Source organism: Amphiprion ocellaris, chromosome 13, assembly GCF_022539595.1.
Source record: "Amphiprion ocellaris isolate individual 3 ecotype Okinawa chromosome 13, ASM2253959v1, whole genome shotgun sequence".
Classification (NCBI taxonomy): domain Eukaryota; kingdom Metazoa; phylum Chordata; class Actinopteri; family Pomacentridae; genus Amphiprion; species Amphiprion ocellaris.
Genome location: NC_072778.1, coordinates 32968115 through 32981183, shown reverse-complemented (window position 1 = coordinate 32981183; position 13069 = coordinate 32968115). Strand labels below are relative to the sequence as shown.

Here is a 13069-nt window from a genome sequence, read left to right as displayed (position 1 = left end):
AAAAACCAGAAAATAGGATTTATTTTAATGAAGCAAGCAAACAATTAATGTCCAAGCACAAGTGAAAAATGAACTGTGTAGTCATTGGAAGCAAAGATAATTGTCTAAATCACCATTTCAGTGAGTTTTAACCACACGGGAAGATTTAGAGTATATAATTGATGTTGTTTTATACTTGTGAGGAGATATGTTCCCAGTCTGCTGATGAAATCCAGGAAAAACAGTGCTGTGTTAGTGCTCCAATCTCTGCACGTTCCATTCAAAATGTCACACATATTTTCTCACAACACATGAAAACAAAGAGATGTTTTTATTTGTTTGTTTGCCTTTTTGTACTCATGCTACATCGTGAATATACAAATTTGAACTATTTGCACTAGTAACCAAAAAGTCCTTGACTGTACTGCCATTTCTGACCTTTTCACACTTTAAATTGTGGCTTTAACACGGATTTGAATTGTTGACCGTGATGTAACTCTGCAGTGTATATACAGTTACAGCCGCTTCACACATTATGTGCCCTAATGACATATGTTCTCTTTAAGTACGGAGCAATCATGTTGCTGCAATAAGTGCCATTGTTTGTTGCTAATTAAGTGTTAAATGTGCAATCTGCTGATGAAAATGTACAAGTATTCCACAAGCTACATATCAAAACAAAGGATTGCAACGTGCCATCACTTCCACATAGACTGATGGGTCTTTTTTATCACATTGACCAACACTGATGCTGTAAGTTTGTGAGAAAAACCTGTTTGTAATTATAAAGTGAAAAGCACAAATTGCAGATATTTTTAACTTACAGTGCATTGTATTTAAGGCTGTTGTGAGATATAAACATTACATTTCAGTCTTTATTAGGTTGATTATTTCTTCTACATAATTGATAAATGCAGCCAATGTTGTGTCTGGTATTCTTTCAGTTTTCTCCATTTTAAGACATTTGTTAAGTAAAATAAACTTCATACATAAAGTTCAGACATTTCTTTATTATTCTGTTTTGCTGTCTATCCATTTAACATTTGGCTGCCACCTCTACATTAAAACCAATATGAAATATTAATTAGCAATTTGTTAGGTTTAAATGTGTGATTTAAAAGCAGCTTAAATGTACCGTTTTTTGCATTAATTTTACTGGAGACAAAAGCTGGGATGGCAGCTATTACCACTCTGCTAAACTATTCATTTGTCATTATAATTGGATTAAGCTACACCCTAATTTAGTGATGTGTGGAAATGAAAGAAAAAAAAATAGCAAGATGTAGGTTCATCAAAAATGACATTTCTTGATTACAGATAACAGCTAAGAAAAATCAGTCATTTTAAATCTAGTTTTCACTTATAGCTCTCTGGATTTAGCCATTTAGTTGACTGTTTTTCTGTGATTAAGTGTACAGTAAGTGCAATGGCTTCTAGAGTTCACAGAAAACAAAACCTGTGTGCATGTTTACATACATGAGCTCACGTGCTTCTTTCATGGTATAGTATAAATGATAATTACTGTGTTTGGGCTTTGGCCATCCAGCCATTGATCCATCCATTATCTATACACTGCTTAATCATCATTAGGGTCACAGGGGGCTGGAGTCTCTCCCACCTGACTTGGGGTGAAGGCAGGGGACACCTGGACAGGTCACCAGTCTGTCGCAGGGCTACATATACAGACAAACAATCACACTCGCATTCACACCTACGGACAATTTAGAGTTAACAGTTAACCTCAACGTGTATTTGGACTGTGGGAGGAAGCCGGAGTACCAGGAGAAAACCCATGCATGCACAAAGAAAACATGCAAACTCCATACGGAAAGATCCCTGGAAGGCTGGGACGTGAAACAGGGATGTTCTAGCAGCAAGCAACAGTGCTAACTACCAAGCCACTGTGCAGGGGTTTCGACCAGTAAAACTGAAATGTATTTTATCAAAAAGCTACAGGCTGAGTCTTTACAAATCAGCCTGTAGTTTTACTTTTGGTTGGTGAGAGGTTGACTGATGAAAAATGTGTATTTAACAAACTGCAACCAGTTTACCTATGCTGTGAAAAAAAAAATCTAAGTAAATAAGCAAATAGAATTTTAGGCTGCATCATCTCATAACTAGCCATGAACTACGAGAAAAGAAAAAAAGGTTTGATTTGGGTGTAACCCCTGGTCCTTCCAGCTGAGATCACAAGCCGAGTTAAAGCAGGAGGCAGGTTGTCTCGGCTCGTGCTGAGACTAAGCAGCGAGTTTCATGGGAGCGTGCAGCTGTCGGAGGCCTTGATTGGTGGAGAGCTTTATCAGTCACGTGACCAAAACAGTGCCTGTGTGGAGGGTTTTGTGTGAAGGTTGCTGCCATACCGAAGTGTTTAGTTCCTCCGAGCCATCAGCTGGGAAATTGCTGAGTAAAAATAAGTGGGTGTGTGTTTGTGTGCACACACACGTACGCATGGCAAAGTAGAGGGGGAGACTCAATTAAAAACCAGCTGTGCCTTATTCCTCTGTAAGCCCTCCAGTCTTCCTCACCCCCCCTCCCTGCTCTCATGTCTTACCCCCCCAATCCCCTCCTTCTCTACTACCCCCTGCCGCAAACCCCCCGCTGCTCTGTAAGCTGCCTGTAAGCTTCTAGACTCATGCTGATGGATCTAATGCTTCCCCCCACAACACACATGTGAATGTGTAGACGTGTGCACACATGATCATAAATGAAAACATGCCAGCTACAAACACATAGCCTGTCCCTCTAATATACTCTAAATGCTCATTTGTCCACCTGATGTAATTTCAGCAGACTCGTGCGCCGACCAGCTCCGGCTCCCTTCATCTCCCATCACTCTCTCCCCACTCCCCCGATGTACCTGTTACCGTCTCACATAAGCCTGCTCCCACAACAGCCGGAGCACTTGCAGCACCAAGGGTGAGATGAGAGAGAAGTGAAATCGGAGGAGCAGAAAATACAAAGTCAAAGCTTTATTTACTAAAGAGACAAACAAGCAGACATACAGAGGAAAGGCAGGCTGAAAGAAATACCCAAAAGCTTGTTAATATGGTCTTAAATAACCAGCTTTATTTTGTGCAGCAAAGGTTAGCGTGGGCACAAATTGGCTTAAGATACTTTCTTTGCACTCATTACTCTGTGCATCACTGCTTTTTTCTTATTATTTTTGCTGCATGAAAGTCTAAATGTGTGTCTTGTATTCTTTTTGTATTATTTTGACTGATTATATGTTTTATATCTCCACTACAGTGTGAAAGGCACAGTTAATATAGCTTAATAAGGGTGTAACCAAAGGGCAGCAATAGTGCTTAGCCTGCTAATCAGCAGTAATTCTATAAGTTCAGGTCCTTTAATTAGCAAATTTGCATTTTGAGAATTAATCAAATTGATTATGTAATTAACAGCACAATGCATCTTCTTCTCAGTGTGGGCCAGGCACACATAAACACCCACAGCACCCACAGAGACTGTCTTTCTTGAGAATCAACCCTTGAGGATGCAGATATGATTGGTAGCTGCGTATCTATGGGAAGGAACTCATTGCACAAGGTTAAATAGAACCTTGACACAGTGCAGCCTGTAACAGTGGAGATAGCGCTGGGAACACAGTTCGCAGCTTGAGTGCTGTGAGGCTCAAGGACCCCTGAGCCTTGGCTATAAGCATTAGTTTTTGATAGGTTATAATGGCTTGTGCTAATATTGGCTGATAATAGAGAAAGGTCAGCAAACTCATCTGTACGTATACCATCTCACAAGATGCCAGAGGGTTATTTTTTTCCTCATTTGAGCAAGTCTTGAACAACGCATTCATGCAAGGGTCAGATGTTACGACAATGCTTCACTTTTAAGATAGTCGTTTCTAGTTATGGCATAACGTGAAAGGGTTAGGTAAGAAGACATGGTATCTAAATCTGTGCTTCTTAACCTCTTGTGTGACCTCCTTTTGAGGAACAGAATGGGTAGTTGAAGAGTGCATAATGCCATAATGGACAAATACTTAAAAAAATAAAGTATTTTACATTAAACTGGCTAATATTCTGTTGCCCCTTTACTTTTCTCTCTGCTGCTGCTAACATAAGAGCCTCTTCTGGACAGAAAGGAGAGGGGATGGGTTAAAATATACAAGAATCCAACTAATTTTCACCTACAAAGCTAATTAGACTGAAATGGTATATACAATTTGCATTTTTTTTTGTTTGTTCACAACAGCTTGCTAAAATGAGCATTTCTGCCAGTTTGTTTAATACTTCTTCAACAGGTGTTTGATTAATTGCTTATCTCATTATTGGTGTTTTGTTTCTTTTTCCAAGTCTGGATAACAAGCATTGTTGTCAACCAGAGGCTGTCTCCCGTGTGTGTGTGTGTGTGTGTGTGTGTGTGTGTGTGTGTGTGTGTGCGTGTGTGTGCGTGTGTGTGCGTGTGTGTGCGTGTGTGTGCGTGTGTGTGCGTGTGTGTGCGTGTGTGTGCGTGTGTGTGCGTGTGTGCGTGTGTGCGTGTGTGCGTGTGTGCGTGTGTGTGTATTTGTACACCTATCTGGTTGAGCTTCAGTTTTAGGCCATCGGAGTGAGGGTATATTGAGAAAGTGGTGACATTTCGGTCGATCCTCACTTCCTCACACCCCATTAAAGGGCTGCTTAAGGGTTAAGTGTTGGTCTGTGGGTTCAGGTTAGGATCAGGTTGAGGTAAAGGTTGGGGTTATTTGTGATGCTTAAGGTTAGTGAAAGGGAAAATGCATGTCGTCAGTGAATGCCCTCACAAAGGTACAGTCATGTTTGTTTGTGTATGTGAGCCACAGAGAGCTGACAAGGGAGGGCCTGACAGGAGAGCGAGGCAAAACTCAGAATCTGGTTTTAAGTAGCGTTGTTTCACATAAACTTACTTCAGCACCCCATCAGCTCCCTCCATGGGACCTCCCCCAGGTTAAGAACTGCAGTCCTAACTCATTAGCACCAGAATCTCTTCATTGTTTGATAGGAGAAAACCAATTTGCTTAACACTGGTATAAAATTAGGAGTGAGTACAAGAGAAGATGGAGGATTGCCACCACTGATCCTGCTTTATGGCAGAGAGGACGCTCATAGGCAGCCTGTAAGCAGAAGCTGGCAGCTGTCTGGTCTGAGGTTGATTAAAACCGATGAGCAAAATGCCAGTCAGCCACCCGTGGTTGCCGCTTCTAGGTGATCTAATCTGGGTTTGTTCACTGGCCGGTCTCCACATCTCACTGGCTAAGTGTTGGCCTGTTATAGGGACATATTGGGGCTAATCTCTAGGTGTGTCCATATGCAGGGACTTAAGTGCAGATGGATAGAAAGGACAGATTTGATACTGCTGACATCATTACTTTTAAGTCCACATTAACACCCTAGGAAGTCAGAAGGGGAGGTAGGGGAGGCTGCCTGTGTTATCATTTATAATCCTATTAATCCTTGTTCTTATGGTTTGTGGAGCAGAGTTATGAACGGGTGAAAGTAACTACTGCAGATAATTCTATATTTTTGTTTACCACATTGCTGTACCCTAATAGGGCTGTACTTATTCATTATAATTAATGTCCCTCTCTGGTCATTGATTAATTGAACCCCTTAAAAGTCCTCCTTGCATATCAAAGTTACATATTTATAAGCTTGAATATAAATCCTGTCATACCTTAACATAGTTTAAATGTAACTCACTACAACTCAAGCACACCAGCTTACTTTCAAGTCTGCTCAAACACTGTAAAACTACACTACCAGAAACCGATTCCAAACAAGAATAATGATACGGACAGCCCCACCCTGTAGATTAACAGGGTTGGTTTGTTATGAATGAAACCCCAGAAGTCTGAATCTGTGTTTTTGAGACCATCATTGCTACACTCAGGTTTTAGTTTGGAAATGCTCAGCCATGGTGTTAACTGCTTATTTCCCTCATGATGCGTCTTCTAGCATATTAAAAACACCATACGGGCATGTTAACGAGGTAAAAAAAAACAACATGATTTTCACCGGAGGGGGTCTTTAAGACTACAAAACTCCGTGATGGACAATTTGGGGCAACTGTAGAGCTCCGGACAAGCTGCACCTGCATGATTAAAAATGGGTACCATGAGCCCAAGTCATAGCAGTTTTTTTAGGTTATCACTTGGGGACTTTAAAATGGTTCAGTACATCATCCTACCCTCATCTGCATTTTTCATCTCGTACTGCACCTGTGTTACCCACTAGAGATCCAATGATGCCTTCCTCTTTCCTTTCACCTTTCTCTCTGGATTTGCCCATGCCATCTGAGAATTCAGATCAATTCCATGTTTCGAGATTTACTTATCCATAAGCTGCCACCCTTATTTGTCTCAATCAATATATCACTGGCGTGTGGGAGGGAATGGATTGTCAAATGGATATAGGAAATGAGAAAGTCCAAAAAAAAAATTAAATAAATAAAGCCAAAAAGTGGGAGGTTTATGTCCCCTGCCAATCCCCAGTTATGCATAAAAATGCCGCTGAAATGAAATCTTTATCAAAAGAGCCACAAGGTTCTCCTTACAAGGTGTTTTCAAATAAGCAGGCGTTATTATCATACCTCCATTGGGAAATATGCATTTACAGCTTGGAGAGTGAGAGGCAATAGGGTAACTGTTAACAATGTTTTCCCTAGTTATGGTGCATAATTGCATGCTTCTGTTATTGCACTTTTCTATTGCTGCTAATACAGAGAAAGCCCATTAGGCAGTGTGCTAATGTGAACAGTAGCCTGCAGTGCAGTGGGTGCGCTATTTAAAAAGAAATGCTTGAGGACCACTGTAATGAGCTCCAGGCCATAGAAGGAGGGCACTAACACCCAAAGCAGGCATGTTGGAGCTCTGGAAATTACAGTGAGATTCAACTTTGGCTGTTAGGCTGTAAATACATGTGGCAATGTTGCTGCAGCCTATTTGGCGTAATGAAACTGACCTTTTATTTCCTAAAAGTATGCAAGTAATCATGTATTAATATTCAGTGCTGCATCTCAGCGTGGCAAAACAGCAGAAAGCACAATATTTAATCAGCATATGGCATATATTGTCAAGTGATTGTAATGTAATGTCATATTTACGCGTAAAATCATTTCCATTTGAGGAGAGAGATGGATCACATCAGCATTTCTAACTGTTTAATCGCTGCCACTGCTGATCCCCGCGTGTCAGCTTGGGATGCAGCTGCAGTCAACAGCCCCACAGTGGATTACTCTCCACATGCGCTTATAATGACCATTGACTTGGCTCGGCCGTGAACGCGCAGCTCAGCGAGCCTCGGTCATTCCTCTATAGCCTGCTGTGCGCGGACGGTCGCTCCCTGGGTGCCGCTGCGCGCAGCCTTTACCGATCGGTCGTCGCTCACGTACAGAGCATGTCCGCTTTGCCCGCCGTTTCTCCGGGTCCGAAGAGAAACTAAAACGGAAGGCGCGTGCGCACAGCTGTCCGGTGTGTGTGTGGTGTCTTTTTTTTTTTTTTTTTTTGGTCCATCCTCGCCAGTCAAGTCAGCACTGTTTTTCCTCCTATAGCGATCGCCGCCGCGGAATGGATTGTTCCGTTTGATTCCTACGATTTGGTGAGATGTTGAACCGGAGGCTCCCTGCCTGCCCTCTCCACCAGCTCACCCCCCGCGCTGTCATCTCACTCTGCGTGCAATAGCGGGCTTGTCAGGAATAGACAGGGCAAAAGAAGAAGAAGAAAAAAAGAAAAAGTATGCAATAAACAAGTGTCAAGTAGCTGCGGGCTGTTCGATTGGAGGAAAAAAAGGAAAAGTTCAAGTTGAAGGAGGAGGAGGAGGATTATGCAGTGAGTGCCGCGCATAGCTGTGAACAGGTACGTGGTATTTTGGAAATATATTCCTATGGCAACGATGCTTACGTGCTGCTGTTGTTTACACGCCAGCTTCTGTGGCCACAAACAGCACATGTGTAGATACGATCAGTTCTCGTGGCAAGTAGGAGGACTGGGGAGGTGGGATGGATGGAGGGAGGGCAGCGAGGAGCGATGACATTGAGGTGCCTTTTATCGGAATAACATTTGTGGTCCTCATGTGAGCCAACACTTGACGGGCATTGGTCACAGAGGGCTCCCTGTGCGCGTCCGCAGTGTCGATCCAGTGCCATTTATCGGGCCGTGTAGGTTAACGCTTGAAATGACCTTATAATAACGGAGTTTGTTGTTGTTGGAGAGGTTCTCACACGCCAGTTTCTACGTGCACGCCACCGCAACGCACAAGACACCTCAGAAATTGCATCTCTTTTCTCAAAGGGTCCAGGTGGACTGTGCAGACCTGTCGTGACTCATGATGAGGAGCTCGGCTCTGTCGGAGGCGCTTTTTTTATGGCTACCGCAGCGCAGCATCACTCATTCCACTGCTGAGTGTCCTTCGGGGAAAACGAGAGAGAAAAAAAAAACATGCTTTCACTTAATCACGGCAATGACGGGAGTTATTGGTGGGCTTTAATTGGCTGCTTGACCCATCATTACCGCTTGTCTCCTCTCCTCTCAGGATTGCCACAGCTTTGCGTCGCCGCGATTACTCCACTCGGACGCAGCAGCTGCATCCTGTCTCTCACCTTCCTCCAAAGCATCGATTTGCTCACACTGCACTTTAGTCTATATTTTATACAGTTTTTATACTCATTAATATTTCACCCACTTGCTCTCAGTACAGTGAGTTAGAAACAATGCATTGCATTACTCGCAGTAGTGAGCTAAAATCAGAGGTCAAGGTAGAGTAGGCTGTGTTGCACTCAGTTTTATGTGTTTTCTCTCCTGACCTGTGTTTCTATTTTATTTTATTGGGTGACACAGAGGCTGGAAGTCACAGCCCAGCTGCCCCCTTTTCCCTCCAACTGCAGGGGAACATAGCACCGTAGGACACCCAGGAATGAATATTCATTGAGCATGAGGGTTTGATGCCATATGCATGCATAAAGTTTAGGGATGCATTAGGAAGAAACTTTTGAACTCGGTTGTGTATCAAGTAGGGTGTCAAGGGATGAGGCCCACACACCAGCTGTAGATCCCAGAGCCTGGCAGTCATCAGCACTTTATGACATGAAAACACACACAGACACACAGATGCCACGAGGATCTTGATGATGAGACGCCCTGCTGAGATTCACACTTCAATCTAACCAGTACAGTTTCTCTCTGTGGCCCTTCTATCTCCTCCTCCACCTTTAGCTCTCTTCAAGCCTGCCTGCGTCTGTGTGATCTCTAACGCTCTTTGATCTCCCTCCTGCTTTTTCCATCCCTCCATCTTGAGCTTTTGACAGGGGCAAATAAATCAAGAAGCGAAGTGAAGCCCTCAGATTGGAGTGTGATCTTTACTGACACACTTACAAATAATGCACATACAAACACGTGCAGATAGGAAAACAAGTTGTGCTTCGACTCCGTGTCTGTTTTGCTCACAAATCAGCCGTTTCCCACAGCGTTTGCCCTGCCAGGTGGAATCATTATGACCAATGTGTTGTGTTTGTATGTGCATATGCGTTGCGATCCTCAGTCTTAAGGGCTAATAGGAGCTCACGGTGGATGGCAGCAGGCCGTGTCAACCACAATCTCCAGACGAGCCCTCAGGGTGTCCTATTTGGCGCGACTATTCACACACACAAGGCCACACACACACACACAAATAGGCCTGAGATGTTTAGACTTGACTCAAGGGTCTGAGCTCTAAAGGTTCCCTAAGTCCTTGTCCTTGTTGAACCTTCACAGCTAATCAAAAAGATTAACTCTATGCTGTTACCATGGAGATGCAGCACAGATTGACATGATTTGGAAACTTTGACGTGCATAGATGCACTTAATGATATTAATTCATGCATAAATTTGATTAGAGAGTGAATGTCTTTCTGTTAATCTAGCCATTTCCTTTCTCTCACCTCCTCTATGTGGGTTACATATTTATACGTACATTTTACCGCAACACCTGTGAGGCCTGGAAAGAGGAGCATCAATCTTCATTAGACGGAAATGAGACTGGCCTTGTTGAATAAATGACTAGCATTGAGAGTGTGAGCGTGTGTGTTTGCCGTGTGTGTGTGTGTGTGTGTGTGTGTGTGTGTGTGTGTGTGTGTGTGTGTGTGTGTGTACACGCGTGTACACATTTGCTTGCGTTCAGCTCTGTGGTCTGCTCTGACCCGGCTGACAGATGACTGCAGTGATTTCCAGGGTTCAGCAGATTAGGGGATTAAAGACTGGAGACTTCACACAATAACCCTAATGCATGTGCGCGTCAGCAAAGCACACGCGCTCGCAAACAAACACACACTTGAATTTGGGGCTGCGGTGCCGTGAAGAGGTCAGTGAGATCCAGTGCTGTCCAGCGTTGTGCCGGACTGTCCTCGTCCACAGATGGAAAACAGCATTAGAAAACCTCAAAGGTCCAATTTCAATAATGTCATTTTCACACTGCAGGCGTGACCTGTATTGGTGCACAGAGCCCAGTTAATACATTTTGTCCTTCTCAACCAATTCAGATCCCACTCAGTGTTAGAAAATGAACCACCATAGTGGGCTGAATGTTTGTGACAAGGCCAGTGCAATTTTGTCGCCGATCTAGAGCCAAAAAGTCCCTTTCAAACGCAAACTAGGCACTACTGTGTTCATTGTTTCAAATTCTGTCAACTAGAACTACATTGCATCATGTTAATTGATGTCATAACAAAAAACTGCTTATATGTCTCTCAGGTATAATTATCTGAGAGCAGTAAAGTGCCTCTTATTTGAAGGCTTTGTATGATTTCATGTGTTGACTGGTTTGGTTTAGGAGGGGAAAAAAGCTATTTGCCTATTTGCTGCATAGTGTTAACATTTTTCCCTTTACCTGGACATTTCAATGCGGTGTGAAACACTAAACATTGTTGCTACTGACAGTGCAACCATAGCAACATTAGCAAGTTTTAAAATACCTTAAGTCCATCAGATTTAGGCGGTGGGGCCAAGTTTAGAGTTGTATTTTTCCATGAAGATGCAAGAGAGGATAAAGCAAGCAATCATCCCCAGCAGATCTACACTCCTGCAGCTTGAAATATCCAGTTTTTTTTTGTGTTTTTACGCTGTTTTCACAACCAGGTCTTAAATGGTTCAGAGCTAAATAGAATTTTTTTTTTAGAAATATAGCAAATACTGCTATTATATGGTACATTAGACCTCGGCACTTTATCCTTTTGGACACAACAGGATAGGTAGTAATGGAGGCAGAAACAACCTCTTGTCACTACTGATTAACTAAGAACACTGACCTTTAGAGGGAGGAGAGGTGGGTGAAAATGATGTTCTTTGTGTCAGAATATAGAGAGAGGCCGATAATGTTGATACTGTTGCTGTAATTATCAGAACGTGCAGGTAAATAGAAAATACTAAGCTCGGTGACATGGCTCCCTTATGGGAAGATCTGTCAGCTGTTTCACAAGCTCAGGGCTTTTCTGAGCTAGACTCACAATTTACTGAGTGTCATGAATACACATCCAGATAGCAGAGCTGCTGCAGAAATGGATTCATTCCTATGGTGCTGCCCTGTTCGGACTCCTGCAGAGTAGAGTTTGGACAGCATGACATACAGCAGTGACAGAAAGGCTTTTACTAGGATGGACCGACTCAATTAACCAGTTGAGCTTCTCTACATTTCCCTCCTTTGTCTGTCGAGTCCTCAATTTGATCCATTCATGCTCCATTGTCCTCTCTGTGTCATATTTCAACATTTCAACTTTCACCATTAATTGTCCTCCTGAGGGGAGCTTGCCAAGGGATATGTAGCAATAGCATGCTGTGGTTTTTCGAGAGGCTAAAATTACAAAGACGAGCTGCTGAAGGAGCAAATTATATTAATTGCAGTAATTGATTAATTGGTGGGTAGATGGGTAGAAACCACAGAGGATCAAACAATAGTAGATGGCATATCTCATGGCTTTCTGACAAAAAGACAAAGGGAAAATCTAAGAGGATGTTGTTTTTTTTTGTCCTTAAGTGTTTGTAAGATTGTAAGAGTCAAATTTACCACTGCAGTCAAATTTGTGTGTTTGAGGCACTTTCATAATTGTGTCAACTAACAGTTCTCTTCAATAATGGTGTTTACATGACTTGTGGCTTGAATGGTCCAATCAAATTTGCGCAGCATATCACCTTCACATCTTTGGACAAAAGACTGTGACACACATGACTGGTGCTCCTTGTAGTCTTATGTTTTTTAATTAAAAAGGAGAGATCAGCACTGCCACTAAAACAGAGCCCCGGATATATCTTTATTGTAACAATGATTCTCAAAATAGCTGCCAAAACACACAATAGAAGAAGTGAAATTTAACCCAACTCAATGTGAAAACAATTGGAAATGCTGTAGTTGAAGAGCTGAGACTTTGGAACACACAGTAGCCTGAGATTCTCCAGCGTTGTTCATGTTGTGCTGTTTCTCTCCGATTTTTCCTAAACCAATACGAAATCTGAAAGCCATGAGCTTATCTCCCATCTGTCTCTTGCGTGTTCCCTCGCGACCTTTGTGGCCCGTGTTTTTCTTCGAAGGGGTTTTTGTGTTGCTCATGCTCCACTGTAGTGTGATGAGTGTATGTGTGTGTGTGTGTGTGTGTGTATGTCTGCATGTGTGACACCCAGCATTAGTTGTGCTTCAGAGAAAGTGACGCTTGTAGAGAGCAGCCTTCATCTTGGATTACCATGCCTATGGATCCTGTGGGTTTTTGTGTTGGAAGTGATGGCAGAGTGGGATGATATTTACTACATCTGTCTGACAGCTGACCGACTGGTTTTAATTCATCCTCCTTGCAGGCTTACGGAGCTTCCTGGTTACATTGAAGTTGGGCAAAAATAAAGTATCTTGCTCATGTGCCAACTTGCACATGTGCTTGTGGATAATGTCTTAGTTTTGTACCATAGATTGAACTATTTCCAGTTTCAGCAGATCATGTAGGAAAAATTTTGTTCTCCTTAACACACCCTAATGACGGTCCAATGAGTGATGTGTTCTCTCATTTAGGTGCTCAGTTTTCATGCTGATGCCTGAGCAAAGAAGAGCACTGTCAGTCATCTGTCAGTTGAAATGACACCTGCAATACAGTGTATGAAAACTGACTGAAG

At 42.7% G+C, this 13069-nt stretch overlaps 1 protein-coding gene across 14 annotated transcripts in view; it reads left to right on the top strand.

The window, feature by feature from the left end:
- The first annotated feature begins 7441 nt into the window (after positions 1-7441).
- The window catches only part of tenm2a (teneurin transmembrane protein 2a), a 225268-nt gene continuing 219640 nt past the window's right edge, over positions 7442-13069 (top strand). For 5 of the 14 annotated variants that reach the window (XM_055016444.1, XM_055016443.1, XM_055016448.1 and 2 more), the window contains exon 1: positions 7444-7801. The gene's annotated coding sequence lies outside the window, so the exon portion shown is untranslated. Of the gene's footprint in view, positions 7802-13069 lie in introns of all 14 variants that reach the window. The other 9 variants (XM_055016439.1, XM_055016437.1, XM_055016436.1 and 6 more) reach the window with 4 other exon arrangements.